This window comes from Molothrus aeneus, chromosome 17 (genome assembly GCF_037042795.1).
Source record: "Molothrus aeneus isolate 106 chromosome 17, BPBGC_Maene_1.0, whole genome shotgun sequence".
NCBI lineage: Eukaryota > Metazoa > Chordata > Aves > Passeriformes > Icteridae > Molothrus > Molothrus aeneus.
This window is the reverse complement of record NC_089662.1, coordinates 6054784-6075401: the sequence shown is the minus strand read 5'-3', so window position 1 is coordinate 6075401 and position 20618 is coordinate 6054784. Positions and strand designations below refer to the sequence as shown.

The 20618-nt window shown below is 57.8% G+C and overlaps 1 protein-coding gene across 3 annotated transcripts in view; it reads right to left on the bottom strand.

Annotated features, from left to right (window-relative positions):
• The window catches only part of SRC (SRC proto-oncogene, non-receptor tyrosine kinase), a 28800-nt gene extending 14327 nt beyond the window's left edge, over positions 1 to 14473 (bottom strand). For 2 of the 3 annotated variants that reach the window (XM_066561376.1, XM_066561379.1), the window contains exon 1: positions 14409 to 14473. The gene's annotated coding sequence lies outside the window, so the exon portion shown is untranslated. Of the gene's footprint in view, positions 1 to 2083; positions 2120 to 14408 lie in introns of those variants that run through there. The other variant, XM_066561378.1, reaches the window with a different exon arrangement.
• Between the last annotated feature and the right edge of the window lie 6145 nt (positions 14474 to 20618).

Sequence of the window (20618 nt, the reverse complement as noted above, 5' to 3'; positions counted from 1 at the left end):
GTCAGAAAATTATTTATCAGTGTGCTGAGGAAATCAAGATATCAAATAGTAAATATGCCCAGAGATTAGGTAGAAGCAGAGCACAGAGAGGGGAGAGGGACTTCCCTAAATCAAGGGGGTCCTCACCTTCACACCTGTGAGCCTGTGGGCACAGGATGTGCAACTTCCAGCCATGTCCTGGCCAGGAACACCATGAACTGTGAGTTCATCCCTCCTCACACAGCAGTCTGGGCAGGGAGAGCTCCCACCCTGCACTGGGGTGCTGACCCTCCCAGGCAAGGGCTCTGCTGGATGTGCTGGTCACTGGGACACGATGCCCTGGCAGGGCTTTGGCTGCAAGAGCCAAAGATGGAGGAGGAGGAGGCAGGAGCCCACAGCTCTCTGGGGAAGGGGCTGCAGAGCCCCACTCCAAGCTCTCCTGTTGCTTTGCATCTCAATCTGCCTTCAATCTGGCCCATGCAAAATACAGGCTGGCAACCCCAAACTGTGCCCAGGGGCACTGGCAGCCTTGCACCATGACCATTCTGAGTCCCAGGTAACTCAGCCTACATGACCATGTGGCCTTAGCCCTGTGGCTTTCCACCTGTCCCCAGGGAGGAGAGGGGCCTGAGAAAACCCTTACAGCTCCCACACCCCCTTGGCAGCCGGAAAGGAAAGGGTGCAGATTCCCCTGGGAGAACACAGGGTTGTGCAAGAGCCTGGCAAAGGAGTGATTAATGACAGCAGGAATGTGCTGTGCACTCAGGTCCTCGGGAGGCACCAGGGAGAGACCCCCCTGCTTCTGGCACAGCTGACAATGAAAATCCCCCTGGAGTTAAAGGGCAGGGGAGGAAGTGTTGGTGGCTCCCAGCACACCCCAGCAGCATCACTGGGAGCTGTGGAACAGCAGCCAGACTGCAAAAAACACCCATTGCCAGGAGCTATGCTGTGTTTATGTCTAATAAATTTATGTCTAATAAATACAGCATTTCCACACGCAGCAGGCTGCAGGGAGGCTCAGCACCACCAGCACCCAGCCAGGGCAGCCTGGCTGATGCCCAGTGGGATTCTGCCCAGCTGCCGTGCTTTTCACAGCTGACAGTGCTGACATGGGGGGCTCAGCATCGCTTCCCTTCATTCACCTTTCAGCAGAACTGCCCCTGTCCCCCTGCCAGGGCTTGTTCAGGGGGCTGGAGCACGGCCAGCGCTGCCTGTGCTCGGCTTGAAGCTTTCCTGCAGCGGCAGGGATTAGCACCCCGGGCACGTCGCAGCCTGCAGGAACTCCCTGCCTTCCGCCTGGGGGGCAGCGCCAGCGGCACGGCACGAAGCACCACTGGCATGGGCTGAGAGCCCTCAGAACCACCGCTGGCATGGGCTGAGAGCCCTCAGAACCACCCCTGGCATGGGCTGAGAGCCCTCAGAACCACCGCCAGCATGGGCTGAGAGCCCTCAGAACCACCGCTGGTATGGGCTGTGAGGCCTTAGAACCAGTACCAGAATGGGCTGAGGGGCCTCGGAACCACCACCGGCATGGGCTGTGAGGCCTCAGAACCATCACCAGCATGGGCTGTGGGGCTTCAGAACCATCACCGGAGTGAACTGCGGGGAGACCTCAGAACCACCACCAGCATGAGATGAGAGGCCTCAGAACCAGCACCAGAGTGAGCTGGGAGCCCTCAGAACCACCATCAGCATGGGCTGCGAGCCCTCAGAACCACCATCGGCATGGGCTGCGAGCCCTCAGAACCACCATCGGCATGGGCTGAGGGGCCTCAGAACCACCATCGGCATGGGCTGAGGGGCCTCAGAACCACCATCGGCATGGGCTGCGAGTCCTCAGAACCACCATCGGCATGGGCTGAGGGGCCTCGGAACCACCATCGGCATGGGCTGAGGGGCCTCGGAACCACCACCGGCATGGGCTGCGAGGCATCAGCTCCACCAGGAGCACTGTGGAGGGCCGTGCCTTCCGCACCTGCAGCCAGCCCCAGCCTGCCCGGGATGCTCCAGGATGCTGTGGCTGTGGCACAGCACGCAGTGCCGCCGCTGTGAGCCCCCCAGAAGGTGAAGCTGCCCGGTGCCCAGGCCATCGGTGATGTCTTACCGGTGCTTTCGGCTACAGCCTGGCCGCGGGGTGGGGAGGTGCTGCCGGAGAACTCAGCTCAGCTCCCGCTGCAGCCTGCGAGGAGAGGGAGCGTCAGCACCGCGGCAGCCCCGACACCCTCTCCTGCCACGCCACGGTTCAGTGCCCAGGGCTGCCTTCATCCTCCTCCTCCTCCTCCTCGTCATCCCTCTGGTGAGCTCACACCGCTCACTCTGATCTCTGCTGTGTGAAGAGGGGATGATTCTCTGCTCCACTTCATCAACCCCACTGGGGATGAGAAAGCAGGCGGCTGGAGCCACCCCAAGCCATGTCCCAGAGTGGAAGGGGAGCAGAGGCACCCCCAGCCCAGCAAGGGATTTTTCAGGGGAAAAGCAAAGCCAGTTCCTCCAGACACACCAGCATTTCCAGCCCTGCTGCTCCATCTCTGGACAGCCACGACCTGTGGCAGGGCATGGTCGGCCACCAAGCAGAGACCTCGTCCCCCGGGATGAGTCATCTGCTCCAACAGCTGAGACAAATGCTACGGCACAAACTGAGCACAAGGTATGGGAGCAACCTGTGCTGCTCAAGCCCTGGCTCATCCAGAAAAGCGTGCTTTAGCTAAATTTTTCAAAAAGGACGGTTTTCTGTCACAAGCCTGCGTGATGGGGGGACCCCAGTCAGCAGCAGCAGCTCGGGGCAGAGCTGCAGGTGGAAAGCAGAGCAGGACATGGCCCCGCAGAGCCAGGGCAGCCCCTCACCTGGCTTTGCCACTCTTTCCCAGTGCCAGCTCCTGCAGGAACTGCTCCTTCTTCTCCTACAGAAAGGAAATTCTCTCTCCAACCAGCCCTGCTCACCCAGCGCTGGGCAGAGCCTTCAGCCACCACCGAGGGGCTCCTGCTCCTGCACAGAGGGGATTCAGACCCTACTTCAAGGCCCCAAGCAGTATCCCACCAGGCTCCTGTCCCAGCTGGAGCCCCGGTTTCACACCTGATCCAAGGGCAACATCCCGGATTTCACACCTCATATAAAGGGAATATCCCAGTGTCTGCATGCAGGGGCCGTGCCCCACCGCAGGTTTGTTTTCATGGCCTCCCCTTCCCCCTACTAATAAGTTTTGTCACTATTTTTAGTGCATTTGATTAGGATAATGAGTGGGAGCTGACTGACAGCTCTTTAAGACGTTGAATGGTTTGTAATTTGTACTTGACAAATACTGGCTGGCAATGATTGCACAGCGGGATGCAGGGGGGAAGCTGCAGCCCCAACTCCAGGCTGCAGCACATACAAATAAAGCTGTGCCGTGTACACACGTGGTGCCCTGTCCCTGCCCCCCGGGCACACTGTGACACGGGCCACAACAATAATTTACCCCCAAAAAAGCCACGAGGAAAATCCAAATATGCCTCAGCCTGGGTCAGCCATGTGCCAGAACCACAAGGTACCAGGTCTGCTGATGGGGAAGAGCCGGTCCCTGGGTGAATGGACGCACTAGCAACCTCATGCTGAGAGATTTGCCTGTTTGGTGGCTGAAAGTGGCTGCTGTGGCAGCGGTCTGGCACTCCCTGGCACATCTGGCACGACCTGGCACTGCCCTGCTGCTGGCTTGGCAGTGGGGCTGCCATCCTCACCAGCACATCACTGGCACAGCCACAGCCAGGCTCAGAGAACACCAGCACTGCCATCCCCACCGATCCCCTGTGCTGCTGGCTCTGCATTTGGGGTCTTCCCTGCCTCCATTCCTCCCTCGACAGAGGGGAGGGTGCCAGGGCTGAGCAACTTGCCCGGGGCAGAGGCCGCAGCAAGGAGAGGCCAGCCCAGTCCTACCCTCTCCAAAAGCAATTAAAAATGAAGCACACTCGGCTGCACAGCTCAGCTCGGATCAGATCACGGTACGTGAGGCAGCGGCATCCCCGTCCCCCGCTGCCGGCGCTGGAAATGCCACCTGGACCGCCCAACACCCACGCTCCGGGCTGTCTCCCCCCAGAAAATTCACTGGCAAGCTGGGTGGCAGGAAAAGGCTCCATCCTCTGCCCTACCTCCCCGAGGAGAGATGCTCTGGCAGCGAGGGGAAGCGGCAGCTCCGCGGCGAGTCCCGCTCCGGCTGCTTTCCTGCTTTCCTGGATCGCCCAAGGATACAATGGCCGTGGTACGGGCAGGCTGACAGCGCAGGGGAAGCGATCTTATCGCCTTCGCAAAGACACTAACAAAAGACACTGATTGGGAGCAGACAAAACACGGCAGAGGCAGAAACCTTGGGAAATGCCGCGACAAGCTGGGGCCCAGCACCAGACACCCGAGCTTTGGGGAGGGAAACAAACATCTCCGGCAATAAAGGCGCTGTCCTTGGAGCTGCTCCAGAGCCGGGGGTGCTGAGCAGCACTGCCCGCAGCAGGGTGGGGGTGCTGGGGACAGGGGGCGAGGGGCTGGGAGCACCAGCACCCAGCCCCTGATGGAGGGAGACGAGCTGAGCCGTGTCCTCAGCTCGCAGAGCCCCGGTGAGATTAATCACGGCAACTGTCTCACACCAGACTGAAAAATGAAGCGTGCGGGACGGCGGGCGAGACAAAGCAGCCTGGCGGCACCCAGCCCATGGCAGCCGGCACCGGGGACAGGGAGAGGCACAGAGCAGAGGTCCCGAACACACCCAGCCCCTCCATCCCTTTGGCACACAACCAGCCCCCTTCCAGCCAGGGCAGGGCCAGCCGGGGCAGATCCGTGCAGGATCAATGGAAGCCGCCCGCAAGGGGGGCATTAAACCAGAGGTCTCAGGCTGGAGGCAACCGAAGGGCACTTTGCCACCCTCCCCGTACTGCTGCTTGGGGGGCACGAAGTGGCAGCAGTGCTGCCCCTGCCAGCGTGGCCCCCAGAGAGTGGGGTTAGTGCTGTGGGTGAAATCCCAGCTTGGTCAGTGCTGCCATTACCATGGCATCGAGGTGGTCTTTTAATCATCGAGGAGTCTTTTAGTCATCTTAAGGGGGCACCCTGTCCCCTTCCCTGCTTTGCTCTCTGCTCCCTCCCCACATTTCAGTGCATGCACAGCCCCGGATATGCTCACAGAACAGTTTCCCCCTCTGTCCCAGGGGATGCTCCTGGTTTTGCCCTTTCCCACGGCAAGCATCACAGCTGGGGGCCAGCGAGCAGCAGCACAGCCCCCGTGCTTTGGGGACAGCCTGGCTGCCCTGGCCCAGCCCACCATCCCCTCTGCCACCTGAATACACAGTCACTGTGTCCAGCCAGTGACAATTCCTGTCCCCTGTCCCTGCCATCAGGCTTTGCTCAGTACGGGACAGGGAACACAGGCTTGTCTCTGCCAGGCTGGGACCAGGCTGACTGCAATGCGTCCCAGGAGCTGTGAAAAGGGGGAGCTGCTGCCCCAGCCCCAAAGTGGGGTGTGATGCTGCAGACCCTGTCCCTGCCTGGCTGATGCAGTGAGGACATGTCTGGCTTGTGCCTGCAGCCCTTCTCCTCCACAAGGACACTCATTTCTCACCTGCACTGATTCCTAAAACAGGAGGAACAATGCAGGGATGCTCACTTCATCCCTCAGCTCCAGCCAGGAGCAGCCACAGGCAGGTGTCCTCAGTCCTGATCTCTGCTTCACCCAGTAACAGCATGATGAAGGCATCTGAGCCAAGGCAGGCCAGCCTTCCCCTGGCTCCCCCAGCTGATGGAGAACTCTTCCAGATGAAAGAATGGCTGGAGTAGGGAGGGCAGTGCAGCTGCTGTGCAGGGGCCCAGCACAGATATAAGTTCCAACACACTCCCCACAGATATGAGTCCCAACTCCTCCTCTCTGGCCCTGTCAACTCCCGTTAAAATTAAGACCATCTTAATTAAAGCTCCTCAGCCCAAGACAGCAGAGGCCAGTGCTTCATAAGAGGGGAAAGGATAATTAGATCAACCATCCAAATTCACTCCCCCTAAGCATGGGGGAGAGCACAGTCAGGAGCGATGCAAAACGCCTCCAAAAAGACATGTCAAAACAGGGAGTTGAAAAGACCAAAACAAACCCTGAGAAGCACACAAGCACATTCTGCATGTTCATGTGGCCAAGAAACTGGGAAACTCCAAGCAAGCACACTGTAAGCATGTAGGGAGCTTGAGCCCTCCCAGCCATCACAGGGTCAGCCCCTCCACGGGCAGATTTTGGCTTGCTGGGGTGATGGGCAGTGGCTCAGTGGCACAGAGAGCTGCAGGCTGTGCCCCCCCTGCCCCCACAGCAGCCCAAAACCAGACAAAGGCAGGGGCATCCTGACACTGGGCACCCCCAAGCACCATCCTGCATAAAGCCACAAGCCTTATCTCCCTGAAACCATGCAAGCAGCTGGATGCAGGAAGCGGAATGTGCTGCAAGTTGTGCTTGCTGGTGCTGAGCTGAGCACTCAGTTTTAAGCCTTTTCTCCACTGAGAGATGTGAGAAGGGAAGGTGGCCATTGCCACACCTTGTCACATCCTTGTCACTGTGCTGCAGCAGGCCTGGGGACCAACAGGGACCATCTTTGGATCTGTCAGTGTGTGGGTGCATCCTTTCTGCACTGTAGGGGCATCCAACAACTACAGAAGGGAACACAAAGCTTTCTCACCCTGAGAGTGGTCCAGCACAGGCACAGGGGCTGGAGGGGTGGTGGGATCCCCAGCAGGAGATGCTCAGAGCTGGCTGGGTGCTGTGCAGCCTGACTGTGCTCTGGGTCAGAGCAGGGATGCCTCCCAGTACCTCCCAGCCTGACTCAAGTCTGCACTTCCAGCATTCCCATCAGGACACCAGCCAAAGCCAGGAATTGCCCAACCAGCTCCAGCAAATGCTTTCCAAGGCACACAAAGCCCTTGGCCTGCATTAACCTGAGCTGGCTTCTCCCAGGCAGGTGATGAGGGCACCACTCTCCTCCTGCCAAGTCCGGGAGAAGGAAACCGAAAGGAAATGCTTCCAAGGGCAGGAGTGCCCGTGGGGCTGGGAAGAGACAATGCTAGGCAGGGAAACTCTGATGTCAAGCTGGAATGGCACTGGGAGCTGGAGCTCTTGGCTACCAGGACTGCCTGGAGCCACGGGACAATGCTTCCCCAAAACAGCCCTGTGGCTCAGCACTCCTCAAAATGTGCCCTTTTAACACTGGCCCCTGGGCATGCTGGCACCTCTGAGCTCCCACTGCCAGCCATTTAACTCTTCAGTTTCCCATGGCCCATCCCAGCCCTGCTGTTCCCATCCTCCTCCAGGCAAAGAACCAGGACAAGGGACTGATCCCACTGGAGGGGGTGATGGAGACCTGGTGACACGAGCTAGCCCTTGGAGGAGGAGGGGTGATTTCTGTTCCCCATTTCTGCAGCGCCTCTCCCTGCAGCACAGGCAGCCTCAGGCTCCAGGAAATGTGCTTTCCTTCTGCTTTCTGGAAGTGCACATCCACCCCGGGGGCTGTCAGGGGATGGCTGTGGCAGCACCCAGCCCACCCCGTGCCCTGCCCAGCTCCTGGGGAAGAGGCAGGTGGCAGCAGGAGGCTGCTGTGACTCACAGGTGTCTCAGATCCGGATAAAACAGTGGCTGTAGGGCTGACACACCCATTCTGACCTGGGCAAGACATCAGTGCAGGCAGGCAGCAAATCTCCAGGGCAGGGGGAGGAAGGGGGCAAGGAACGCAGGAGGCAGAAAAGCTCCACATCTGAGCAAGTTACAACCACCCCTGGCCACGCTGGCGTCACTGCTAAAACATTTCCACTTTCAGAGAAACCAGCCCATCCAGTCCAGCCAGGCAAGGAGCTCCCAGGGCTCCGCTGGCCCTCCAGGACCACAGCCAGAGCCCCATCAGCCCTGCTGAGGGGTCCTGTAGGACCCCCGTGGCAGGAAACCTCCCACAGCCCTCCTGACATGGAACAGGAACCGAAACACTCTTGGGGAAAAAAAGGAAAAATGCTGGGAGGGTTTGTGGGTATGTGCACCCATGGGGCTGGGAACTGCCCCTCTCCCAGCTGGAGACTTGGCAGGACACCTGCTGGGCTTCACTGCAATGGGAGGGGATGAAGGACAAGCCCAGCAGAGGCCAAGGCTCTTCTGTCACAAATTTCAACCATTTTCCACTTTGCAGACCCCTGAACATTTTCAAATAAATAATCAGGATGCCACAGTGCAAATTTATCAAATTTATGCTGATCATTTTCCTGGGTTACTTTGGGACTTTGGGGCATTTGCCCAGCACAAGCCTCATGCTCTGGGGAACCATGGAGCCACTAGCCCTAATGTACATGTGCTATGTGTGGCTGCAGGTCAGGGCTGGATGAGCAGAGTCAGCCTCCAGCAGTGCACACCTGACTCCTTCTTTCACCTCCATGGGCATGGATGGGACCAGGAGCAGGTCCCATATGAGTGATCACAGCATGGACTGTGGCTCTGGCCTTGGAACACCAAGGACATCACTGGCAACAGAGCCCTGAGAGATGATGGTCCCCACAGACACTCCCATCTGCACCACCGAAACAAAGCATCGCTCAGGATGCATCAGAGGAACAACCAGGGAGGGTCCCGAGGGGCAGATCCAGATCAGCCAGCCCCAAAAAGCTTTTCCAAGCCCAAAATGCTGTGTTGGATTGCCAGCTGCTCCCAGGGTGAGTGGGATGCTCACATCAGAGAGGATCCAGCTGGGAGGTTCAGCCCCTGATGGTGCTCACTATCAACAACCTGAGCAGATGAAAAACAAAGAAAAATGCTGAGCTGGTGTCTTTTATCCCTGTCGCTCCTGGAGCAGAGCTGGGCTCTGCCCACCTCTGGCACTGCTCTGCAGTTGTGGTGGGGAGCAGAGATGGACTATGGGTGAGGTGGATGTGACCAGTGACACGTGAACCTTGCACCCTCCCATGGCATCTCCCCAGCCCCTGCTTGTGCTGCTCATCCTCAATCAGGGACAGACTGAAGGGATGCAGGGACAAAGGGACACTGGGCGTCTCCTCTGCTTCCCATCACCTGTGGCTCACAGTGCCTTCAGCATAGCCCCCCTGTGCTGACTGTGAAGCACGAGAGCTGTGCCCACCCCAAATCAGCCAGAGGGCTCAGGTGAGCGTGCACACACATGTGCACACCCCCCCACACACCTGCACCTGTGCAGGCAGCCAGGAGGGCAGGCAGCTGCCCTCCTTGCCCTGCTCCCAGCAGCCTGAGCCTTCTGAGCTCAGCTGCTCATGGCATTGGAGCATGGAACTCATCATCCTGGTCACAGTGACTTTGCAGCTACATCTGCACCCTTCCTGATCCCACGTCACCCTCCCTGCCTGGTGCAGCAGGCTGCTCACTGGAAGCTCCCTCCTGCTGCTCCAAGGATTCCAAATCCCTTTCCCAGCACAGCAGGGCCCCACCAGAACTCGCCCCTTGGGCAGGGGAAGGAAAGGGCCCATCTGAGCAGGGAGTGGCTCCAAGAGCCTTTCTGTGTAGTTTTTTTGCATAAGTCAGCAAGCACATGCTTCAGCCCGGGGACATGGGAAGCCCAGGGAGAGCACTGCCTGACCCTGCTGCAGCTGAGGATGAGGAAGGTGCTTGTGCTTCACAGAGATCAGATTCTGTCTGCCCTGTCTAAGGGGAGGCTTTGCCCATGGTGTGTGCATGGGGTAGGGCAGTGCAGCTGGGGCTGGGAGAAGGGGAAACTGAGGCACATACTCTGTGTAAAACCTCACCAACTCCAAGAACAGCTTCTCCTCAGGTGTTCCTAGGGGAAACTGAGGAATGCAGCGGGAAAGCAAGTGGAGAAGTGAACCCAGACACAATGCTATGCCTCCAACCCCAAATTACTGCAAAAGGGTGCCCCGAGGTGAGATAATTTTAGGATCAATTTAGCACTGACCTGACCCTCTCATGCTGCCCCCAAGCTGGTGTGTGGTGTGGGAGTGGGACACATTGCTCAGGACAGTAGCTGGACTTGTTAACCTCTGCCATGGTAGAGGGGGCAATGCAGAAATGGGCTTTTACCCTCATCTCCCACGTTTTTGGTGGCCAAGGTTGCCAAGCACAGTCAGGAACGGTGGGAGCAGCTGCACTGGGTGGAAGCTTCTTGCACAGCATGCAGTCAGGTTTCCATCCATCCATCCAGCCATCCATTCTCAGCCCAGGGGGCTCAGGCCCAGCTGAAACCTCACAGTCACAGGAGTGAGACCCCAACAGGTCAAGCATGGGCTGGGAAACTCAAGGCCAGCCTTTGAGTCTTGCAGCTCAGGGAAAGAACCACAGCACAGCCCAAGTCACACATGTCCCTCTTGGCTGCAGACCCCAAAGCCATCCCAGCGCCCTCCTGGCATGGGGCCCACAGCTGTGAGGTGAGGGCAAGCTTGCTATGCACAGGCCCCATTTCTTATTTTTTTGCCTTAAACATCCAGGCAGTTCTGTTCTCCACATTTCTCCAGACAAGCTCACCAATCCCACATGCCATCCTATGGATGTTTCAGATGCTGCATCTCCACTGAGACTACATGGAGTTGGGCAGATTTGTTTAAGGGCTGAGTTAAACTCAATGACCAGTCCCACCCTGCCCAGTGGCCGATGCCCCCGGCAGCCTGGCCAGCCCCCAGCCCTTGAAAACCCCTCCCTGCTCCCCAGTGAGAGCAGCCAGCAGATCCATAGCCTGCAGGGAAGTCAGTGCAACATGCAGATTTGCAGGTCCTGGTTCCTGGCCCAGGTTCAAACCACATTTGTTCCTGAAATCTGTTTCAGGGTTTTCTTTGCGAAGCGCGCGTGTGCAGAGCCATGTGCGCTGGTTCCCAACACAGCCAGTGCCAAGGTCACTGTGCCAACCTGGCACCGAGCTGGGGGCCTGGGTGCCCTCCTAAGCACACTCTGGGCAAGTCTGGAACTAGATGATCAGGGGAACGGGAACTAGATGAGCTTTAAGGTCCCTTACAGCCCAAACCAGCCCACAATTCTGTGATGTACTGGACTATCTCCCACTTTGCTGCCCGTTTAAGCGAAGAGGAACCAAAGGCTTTAAAACAGCCCCGTGACACGGCGTGTTTTCTGCTGATGGGTGGAAACTTCAGCAAGACACGAGCCCTGGGGAGCTGGACTGCACCACCCACAGCTACGGGCAGTCGGGAAGAGCGGCTTGGACTGGAAACAGTGACAATCCACGCTCCTGTCCCAGGAACAGCTATGCATGGATGATTATTTCCATCCACAGGTCCGAGCTGCTCTCCAGGCATGGGGTTCAAGGGCTCCCCTCTGCAGGGAGGTGCAGGGGTGTGCTGCTGTCTGACAAGGCTGTATTTGATGGGATGCATGCTGGACACATCTCCAGGCGGGCTCCGGGGCGAGATGCGGAAGTGAGCTCAGATGGGAAATTGTTCCAAGAGATAAAGAAACAAGTTGGAAACCGAGCTGCAAAATAGACAGCACAGGAAACAATAGCACTTCAGATAGGCTTTCCAATTTCCCACAGCCGTGCCAGGAGTCCAGTGCTTTGTCCCAGGGATGCTCGTGGGTCCCCCCCTGCTCAGACATGCTGGGAGGAGGTGCAGGCTTCTTGTTCCCTCCTACCTCTTCTCTTTCAAGATCTTACAGGCATTTGCTGGTTGTTTAAATGAGAGGTTGTGGACCAAGTCCTTCAGGTGTCATTAAATAAGAGTTTAGCTCTGTGATGACTTCAAAGGCCAGGCAGGATCCCACAGCAGTAACAGGGAGAGGCAGATGGGATTCTGAAGGCGTGGGAGCCCCATGGTCCATCCCCTGCTTGCCTCAGTGAGTTCAGTGAAATGATGCTGCTTTGCAGGAGCTCTCAGGATTGCTGATGTCCCCTCTGTGCCACCAAGGCAGAAAAGGACCCTCTTGTCTTTGCAGCAGAGCCTCCACACTGCTGGGTCACCGCAGCGCTCTCCTCGTCTCATCCCCTGCTCCCCAGCCAGGGGCTGGGATGGCCCTTTCTGCCTCCCCGTGGAACCTCCCTGATTTTCCATCACTCTGGCACAAAGTCATTAAAGGGCAGAGCTATCATTAGGGCATCTCCATCACACAGGGAGCACTGCAAGGCCACTAACGATCGAGACAGGGAACATTGGACTTCCCTTCCCTGCTGCTGCTGTGTAGCCCATAAATAACCCTGTCTTGGGCTGTTTTGGTGAAGCTGAGAGGTGTTTAGAGGAGCATCTGCCCTGCTGCTCCCAGGTCAAAGCTTGGAAGCGAGAATTGACCCTCGATCTCCTAAGCCAAGATGTTCCTCCCTGATATATAAGCAATAACTGGCTAATGATTACAGAGACACAAGCCTCGGCTCAGACACTGAGTGCCACAGTTTTGCTCTGGGTGGATCTGGAACCAGCTGAAGCTGATGGCTTAGCACAGGATCAAACTCTATGGCAAAGGTGTCAGGAGCAGCCCAACAGTGAAAATGACAGAAAGGACATTGCTTTAAAGTGCAAGATTGCTGATGTCATCCTCCACATCCCCTTCCTCATGCCTTCCTGGGCAGCCCTGTGACTGTCTGACCAACACCTGCTGCACAGGGGGCCTGGGCACATGTTGAGCCCCTGGGTTCTGAGGGGCATCTCCAAGTCTGGCAGGGACAAAAGGATTCCCACCACTAATGGCTGGATATTGGAATGTTTGTCACCACTCGGTTCTTGCACTGGTCATGCTGGCAGTGGGTATCTCCTCGGCTGAGAGGAGAGCAACAAAGATCCCCAGCACCTCCTCCTCTGGGAGCACCAGCCAGGCAGGAGAAAGAAAAATCAAGTCTTTTGTTACCACCTTCGTTCAGTTTCACAGAGCGCTGCTGGATATGTGCTGTCCTGTCCCTGTCCCTGCTGCACAGGCAGGAGCTCACCTCAGGGAGCCCTGTGCTCTGCACCCTCCACTGTCCCCAGCTCCTAATGCCCCTGTCTTGAGGGACCCCTGGCTGCATGTCACATCATGTCCCTTCCATTGCATCACTTCTGGAGAGCCAGGAGGACAGGCCATGGCACACACAGGGCAGCACAACCTGTTCCCTGCCACCTACAGCCTTTACTGCTGCTCAACCTCTCTGGGACCGGGACCAGGACCACAGTCACTTCCTGGCACCGAGTCCAGGGCTGAGCCCTGGCACACCACAGCAGCCACTGGGGTGAGGAAGGACCAGGGAGTAGTGCACTGTGCAGGGCCAGCAAAACACAGGGAGGTGGAGCAGATCCCCACTCAGTCCAGCAGGTCTCACATGAGCCTGCACAGCTCCCTGACATGATGCAGAGAGGACCATGCCAGGATCAGTGCCACAAGATGCCAGCGCTCTGCCACACCTGTCCCCATGCACACAGCCCTGTGCAGCAGCCTCAGCCCTGCAGGCTGCCTCCCGTGTCCATCCCAAGTGGCCCCAGGATGCAGCACAGCCTGTCTGGGCAGTGAGCAGGATAAAACCTCATCCTGACCCCAGTGTGGCTCAGGGCAAAGCCCACGATGCTCTTCCATGGCACCGGGGGCTGTGACAGTGGGGACACGCCACTGCCACCACTCGCAGCCGCACACGGGGCTTGGATCGCCCAGGCTGCGATGGGGAACTTCCCGACTGGAAGAAGTCCTAAATGGGAGAAGCCGGGGCTCTGCAGCCCCCCAGCAGCTGAGCCAGGCGGGCACGGCGAGGGGCACGACTTGCCCGGTCCACCAGGGCTGGACACTGGCCCCAGAATCACCGGTGAACAAACACAACAAGGGAAGCGGATCACGAGACATCAAAGCAGGGGGGCGATGAATATTTCATGTCCTGGCCTACATACAGCCCGGCTGTCCCCGCCCTGCGCTCCCGGGGGTCCCCCACAGCCCCTGAGCACAACAAAGGGGAGTTGCATGCAGGCGGGGCCGCCCCGCCGGAGCCCCCGCGCCCCCAGCTCTGCCCCGCCGGGCAGTGACACCCCCAGCCGGCCCCACGGCTGCCCCACCAGACCATGTGCATCCCGCTGGACCCACCGCCGCCCCACCGACACCCGGCGCCCGAGCGCCAGCATCCTTGTGGGGACCCGCAGCCAGGGTATCGCACGCTGCCGGACCCACAGCTGCCCCACGGCAGCCTGGGCACGCTCGGCTGGAGCCATCGCCTCCTTGCCGAGCTGCCAGCATCCCCGATCGGACCCACAAGCAGCTCGGGCCACCGCGGGCATTCCCTCGCCGACCCGCCGGACTCCTCTGCGGGCATCCCACTGCGGGCATCCCCCCGCCGCCCCGCTGGTCCCCACTGCGGATATCCCCCGCCGGACCCCACGGCCGGAGCCTGGACATCCTCCGCCAGAACCCATGCCCCGAGCCTGGACATCCCCCTCCGGATGCACTGCCGGAGCCCGGGCACCCCCCGCCGGAGCCCGCTGCCGGACCGTGGGACCCCCGCCTGCCCCACAGCGGGGCACCCCCGGCACTCACCTCCCGCCTGTCCGCGGAGCGGGGCCGCCCCCGCCGCTCGCCTCCAGCGCTCGGCCCCGGCTTTGTCTCCGCGCCGGGGGCGCGGCCGCCGCCCCCCGCCGCCGCCGCCGCGCTCGGTGCCCGCACCGCCCCGCACCGGGCCGGGCTCAGGGCTGCGCCGCCGGCAGCAGCATCGCGCAGCGCCGCGGCCCCGGCGCGCTGGTGCCTCGCCCGCCCCCGCTCACCCCTTCTGCGGGGCGGGGGGGAGCACCACGGGGAGGGGAAAATAAAAAAAAAAAAAAAAAAAAAAAAAAGAGTAATATGGCAGCAAACCGGAAACGGAGGATGGGGGAAAAGGCAGCAGCAGCCCCTCCCCTCCCTCCGTGGCTTTTTTTTTTTCCAGGGAGAAGGCTCCGGGCAGCCGGGCTCCGCGGGGCGCGCACGGGCCAGGGGCCGCCCCCGCCGCCGGCGCTGCCGGCGCGTCCCGGCCCGCGGCGGGGGAAGCGCCTTGGCTGCGCCGGGGACACGCGTGGGAGCGGCGGCCGCGGTCCTCAGGGCGCGTCGCCCCGCGGGTGAGGGGCTGGGGGTGCTCCCACCCGAGCCCAGCGCTGCTCGCCCCGGCGGGCTGGCTTGGTGTGGTACCTGGAAGCCGGAGCTGGTAACACAAAAGTGATTTTCAGGAGGCTGAAACCTCCTGGCTAGGTTGCGGTTCGCTTTATTCAACAGCTCTAACACACGGCGAATTGCGGGGGAAATGCTGTTTTGTCAGGTTCTGTTCCTCCTCATCCCCAGGAGGGACACCTCGCCTTCCCAGAGGACTGCAACCCACGTTCCCCCTTCCCTGAAGTCGGAAGGAGGCAAAACTTCAGATGGAAAGCAGAGAAAGATAAACCACGTCCTGTGCCTCCCCGGGGAACTTTGTGGGGCCCTTTGGAGGCAGCACAGGCACTCAGCGGTGTCTGAGCTCCGCTGGGGCATCCATTCCGTTTAGGGGTGAACATGTCCCACCCCTGCTCGCCCCTGAAGCCGGTGTCGGATCCAAAACAAGGCAGAGTGGAGCTGCGGGTGTTCTGGGGGTCCCAGTCCCCAGCTGGCAGCATCCCCCCCTCAGGTGTGTGTGTCCCTGAGTTCCACTCTGGCAGGTGGGCACACGGGAACAGTTCCACCCATCGTTCCCCTTGCTCCTCAGCAGCCTCCCCTTTCAGCATCAGCAGCGGGAGGTGGGAAATGCCCAGCTCTGCCCTGGCACCGGAGTGCACACACGGGCTCAGGCTCTGCCGGGTGCCCCGGTGCCTGCACCCAGCCCGTCGGGGCTGCCCGACCAGCTCAGCGGCGCTGGCAGCCCTCCCACCTCCCCCACTGGCGATCCATTGAAGTGTTCCCTGTCACGTTATCCTCCAGGAGGAAAGGGGGTGAAGCAGTCCACTCCTTAAACCCACATTTAGCTCTTTTATGCGGCACGCTCGGCTGCCGGCCAGCTGCAGTGACCCTTTTATTTCCACAGCCAGCAGCACCTCTGCCGTCCCTGCCCACCCCTCCGACCAACGCTGCAGCCACTCCGCGGGGGCTTTTCAAAATCCTCCTTCCTCTGAGCAAGATCTGACATTTCAGAAACAATCTGGGAAGTTAACAACTTTGAAAGAACTATGTGGTGGAGTTTTTCTTTCTGTTTCCCACTCCCCCCCCCCCCCGCCTTTTGAGTTATTAAAGAAGTATTTCCCATGACACTGGCGAAGGCCAGCGAATCCATGAGTCACCAGGAACAGGGAGTCATGCACGCGCCGATCCATCGGCCGTGGCCAGCACATTGTGAGGGGCCCTTCCCTGGGAGGAGCTGGCGCTGATAAGGTCCCTCCGGCCGCGCAGGAGACGCTTTCGCCTTGGGCTCCCTCCCAGGCCGGCCGGGCTCCCCGGACACCCGTGGTGTGCGTGGTCTGGGGGGTTCGGCCCTGTATGCTCCAACCGCAGGCTTGGGGGTGTTAATTCTTAGCCCACCCTCTCTGCTATTCAGCTGTGGAGAGAGGGATTTTTCATCCGATGTGGGATGAAGGGGTTAACCCGGTGGTGTGGAGTACTGCTCTGCTCACCCACGGATGTAACACAGGGGAAAGAGGGGGTTACAGCAATGCCTGGGCAGCCCCACACCTCCTCCCTGCTGTGCTGCACAGGGACACAGGGACGCTCCCCTGTCCCTCCCTGTCCCAGGAGCACCCACTGCAGCTCGGAGCTCTGCCGGAGGGGAGAACACCCCAGGGAAGTGGGGACCTGGCTCCAGCCCCGGGTGAGCTGGTGAGGATGACTCAGCCTCTACTGGATGCAGACCCAAATCTAAGATGCAATTATGACTTATAAATATTTGTATTTTGTTTTTCTCTTTTGCAATCAACTTCTTTTCTGCAGGCTGTCCTCCCAATCGGAGTTCCCATCTCTGGCGGTGCCGGCCCATGGCTGGAAGGCAAACACCCACAGCACTGAGCCTTTCAACAGCCAGACCAAGTCCACGACACAACCTCTTCTTCTTCCTCTAAGATGATGCCAATGTGCAAATCTAAAATTACAAACAGACACAGTCTAAAGCCAGACTCTTATCTTTTGGTCTCAAATGCTGGAATGTGCCCTCACAGGGCTGACATTAAACATGCAGTGCTGGTGATAGTGCGATTTAAGACCATTTAAACAACCCAGCTCACCTCAGGACGCTCCTGGCTCAGACATGAGGTCTGGAGCCCGACAGCCCCTGGCCACCCACTTCCCTTTGCCTCCTGCCTCTCTTCAAATATTTATCTTTAAGCAGTCTAATGCAAATTGCTGCTTTTTTCACCCAACCAGAGATTTCGGTCTCTCGTCCGAAACTCATTTTCTTGATATGATTCTTCACTTTTAAATAGAGCTGATAAAACCCACCCCAGAGAGAGGAAGAGGGTTACAGAAACTGAAAACCAGATACTTTCAATTTGAACAAAAGTAGCACTGAGCATTTCCAGTGGCTTGGTTATTACAGGACGGCTTGAAAAGATACTTTAAAAAGAAATGAAGACACGCTCAGGTATTTCTGTGTTTTCTTGCTGACCTTTACACGAGTTTCATCAGCAACAAGAAGAATGAGAGTTACTGTGGGCAGATGCCGTCATGCTCATGAGTAAGTAAGTAAGTACGTGGCTCCTTCCCCTCCAGGTGTGCAGATCAAACTGCTCCACAGGGCTCCCGAAATCCTCCTGTGAGGTAAGAGGGTGCTTGTTGGGTCCAGTGTTTGATCTGAGCCCTGACCTCCCCAAAGTAACTGTGGATTTACAACAAAACATCTATTCATCTCCAGCCAGCTTTATTTTTCAGCATTCCCTTGGCACACGTGAATAAGTTTTGTCTATTGGATTCTGCTCCTGAGGCTGCACTTTGTTCACTGCAAATTGCAAATACAGTTGCAGGAATTATTACTATTAATAATATAATGGTTATGTTTGAGATGCTGGACAGAGAGAGAGAGAGGCAGCCATGGCTCTTGCCCTGAGATTTTATGATCACTGAGGTTTACAGCCCTGTAAATAGTGAGTGTGAGATGGGAAATGATCAGCACCATCAGCCCTGTTAGGGAAGCTGCAGTTTCAAGCTCAGGAGCTGATTTACTAAGGGGGATTGACCAGAATAACCCTGCAGCACGAGCCATTTGGCAATATTTCATGCTAGAAATGCTCATTCTGGCTATTCTCTCCCACACTGAGCATCGGGGCTGCAGGAGCAGCAATCGCCAGCATTCTGCAGCTTATAGGATAAAAAGGGGCACCTGAGAAGAAATTACCAGGGGGGCTCAGGACCTGTTGTGTCCCTCAGTGTGGTGACAATCTGCTATGCAAAAGGGGCCCTTAGCCCCTGCCAGGAAGTGTCATTGCAAAATTCCCTGGGGGAAAGGGCTGCGGGGAAGCCACTGACTCGGTGACATGCAAATATTTAATAAGGAGGCACTGAGTTCAACAGCTGTGGGCTGAAATTATCTGCATGGTCAATAAAGGCACAACATTTCCTGTCAGGGTTCTGACTGATAAAATATGCTTTGATGCAATCTGAATTAAGTATCTGGGAATACAGCTTGTTTGGGCAAAAATCTGACACGTTTTGCTTCTTGCCTCAGCTCAGCATGAAAGCCACACACAAGATGTTGGCATCTCCCAGCATGGAAATTCTGCTTTTTGGCCAGTCTTAGTATCCATAGAAAAGAGTGATTCAGAAAAACTCAGGGAAGCTCCTGCAGCTGAGATTTATAGCCCTGCTTCTGGCTTGGTTTGGGAGCAGAGCAGTAGAGGATGGCTGGTTGGTGCAGAGCTCTGGTAGCCACATCCAGCAGACCCTGCCCCAGGGCTGGGATGTTCCCTCCCTGCCAGCACCCAGCTGCTGGCTGGCCTGCCTGCAGCCTGAGCAGGCAGAGCTGGAGCAGACACGAGGGTGTTTCCCCTTAATCATCCAGCCTTGGTCCTTGGAGCGAGGGATGGGCAAAGGAGGCCACAGTCTGAATCTGAAAAGCTTCAACCATGTGATGCTTGGATCCCAGCTCAGTTTAAAACAAGTCAAGTGAGGGGGGAGGTAGGGATGAGAACTGCTTGTACCTTTTTTCAAAATCTGCTCCTCCTGCCAGGCCTGACACTGGGGGATATCTGCTTCACCAAAGGAGCCGCCACAGCACCACAAGGAGCTGCTGCATGGAACCACAGCCATGAGGAGCCTCTCCTGCACACAGCCCTGCAGCTGCAGCCTGGCCCTTTGGCTAGAGCATTGGGCAAGAGCTGCCCTCAGGGAGCCACGGGGATGTCACCCCACAAGCTCCAGCAGGGATCCTGCCTGTGCAGCCAGAGCTGAGGCACAAATAACAGCAGGAAACGTCTGGAGCTGATTCCTGGAGCTGCACAAGCAGCTTTGCCTGCAGAGCTCGATGGTGTCTGCTGTACTCTGGACTTTGGCTCATGGCAAGGTGAATTTATAAGCTTGGGATGGCTTTTGCCATCAAGAGCAGCCAAAGGGAAGGCAGCAGGAACAAGCCTTGGAGCCAGGGACACCTGGGTTTAGCTTGGGCAAGATATGAGATGTCTCAGGCCACTGCTGATGCCTTCTATGGCCCCAGTCCATGCACTGGGACTGGCTGAACTCGACACAGGGGTGGCAGCTCAGAGGCTGGGACAGCCTCTGGCAGAGACATGGAGCTGTCCCTTGTGCAGGTTTCACACAAAAGGAATGCTGTGCAAACAGGACTTCCAGCAGAGCATGATGCTAAAGACACAGCTCCTTGCCTGGAGCTGGAGATAGGGAGAAGTGAGAGCCCTTCTACCCACAGCTCCCCATTTGGGAGCTGAGCTCCTTTCATCCAATGAGAGACATCAACCAGGCAACAGATGCTTTAAAATGTGACCAAAGCAGGTTTACCTTGTACCCAGCAGCCAGAAAGGCTGGACTGGAACCACGGAGGAGCCCATCAGCCTCCGAGCTCCAACCCCCTGCTCTGCATCACTGAGTCCTCACCTGGCCTGTGGTTTCCTAGGGATGGCAAGCAGAGTGCAGGGGGCATCACAGCCACACAGGGGCCTGCAGGCAGTAAATGAAACCAGGGAAGCTGTGAGGAGGGAAGTGGGCACTGCAAGAGGTTTGGGTTTGCACAAGACAAATCCTGTGTGTGCCCATGAGGAGCAGGCTCTGAGGGGTGGTGTGGGGCACATGCAGCACCACAGCACTCGCTCATCACCAGCTCAGAAGTGTGGTGTGGGATGGGTTTGGCTCCTCATGGCTTGGCACAGCTCTCCAGGGGTACCCAGGGCTCCCAAGGCAGGGAGAATTCCTTCCCTGGCTGTTACATCTGCTGGCTGAAAATATAATTGCCAAAAATTACAAAGGGACACCTTCCTCCATCCTGGGTGCTCCTGCACCTGCTCCTTCTTTGTATCAGTCCTTGATAACAGCAGGCAATGCTTACTGTCACTGGCAGGTAAAATGTGTCTGCAAGGACAGAATTACTGCCCTGGACATGAGTCTACAGGCTGGAAGCAACAAGAGGAGTGATTTATGGTGACAGAAAAGTCACAAACTGGGAAGAAGCACCATGAAATGGGAACATCAGCTGAATTTCAAGGGAGAGGCAGGAAGCCGATTTCATTGCCCTGCGATTGCCAGCTCCAAGCAAGAGACACTTGGAGCAGCTACTGCCCAGTGGCCTGGGTACCAACAGCCAGAAAACACCCCCACAAACCACCA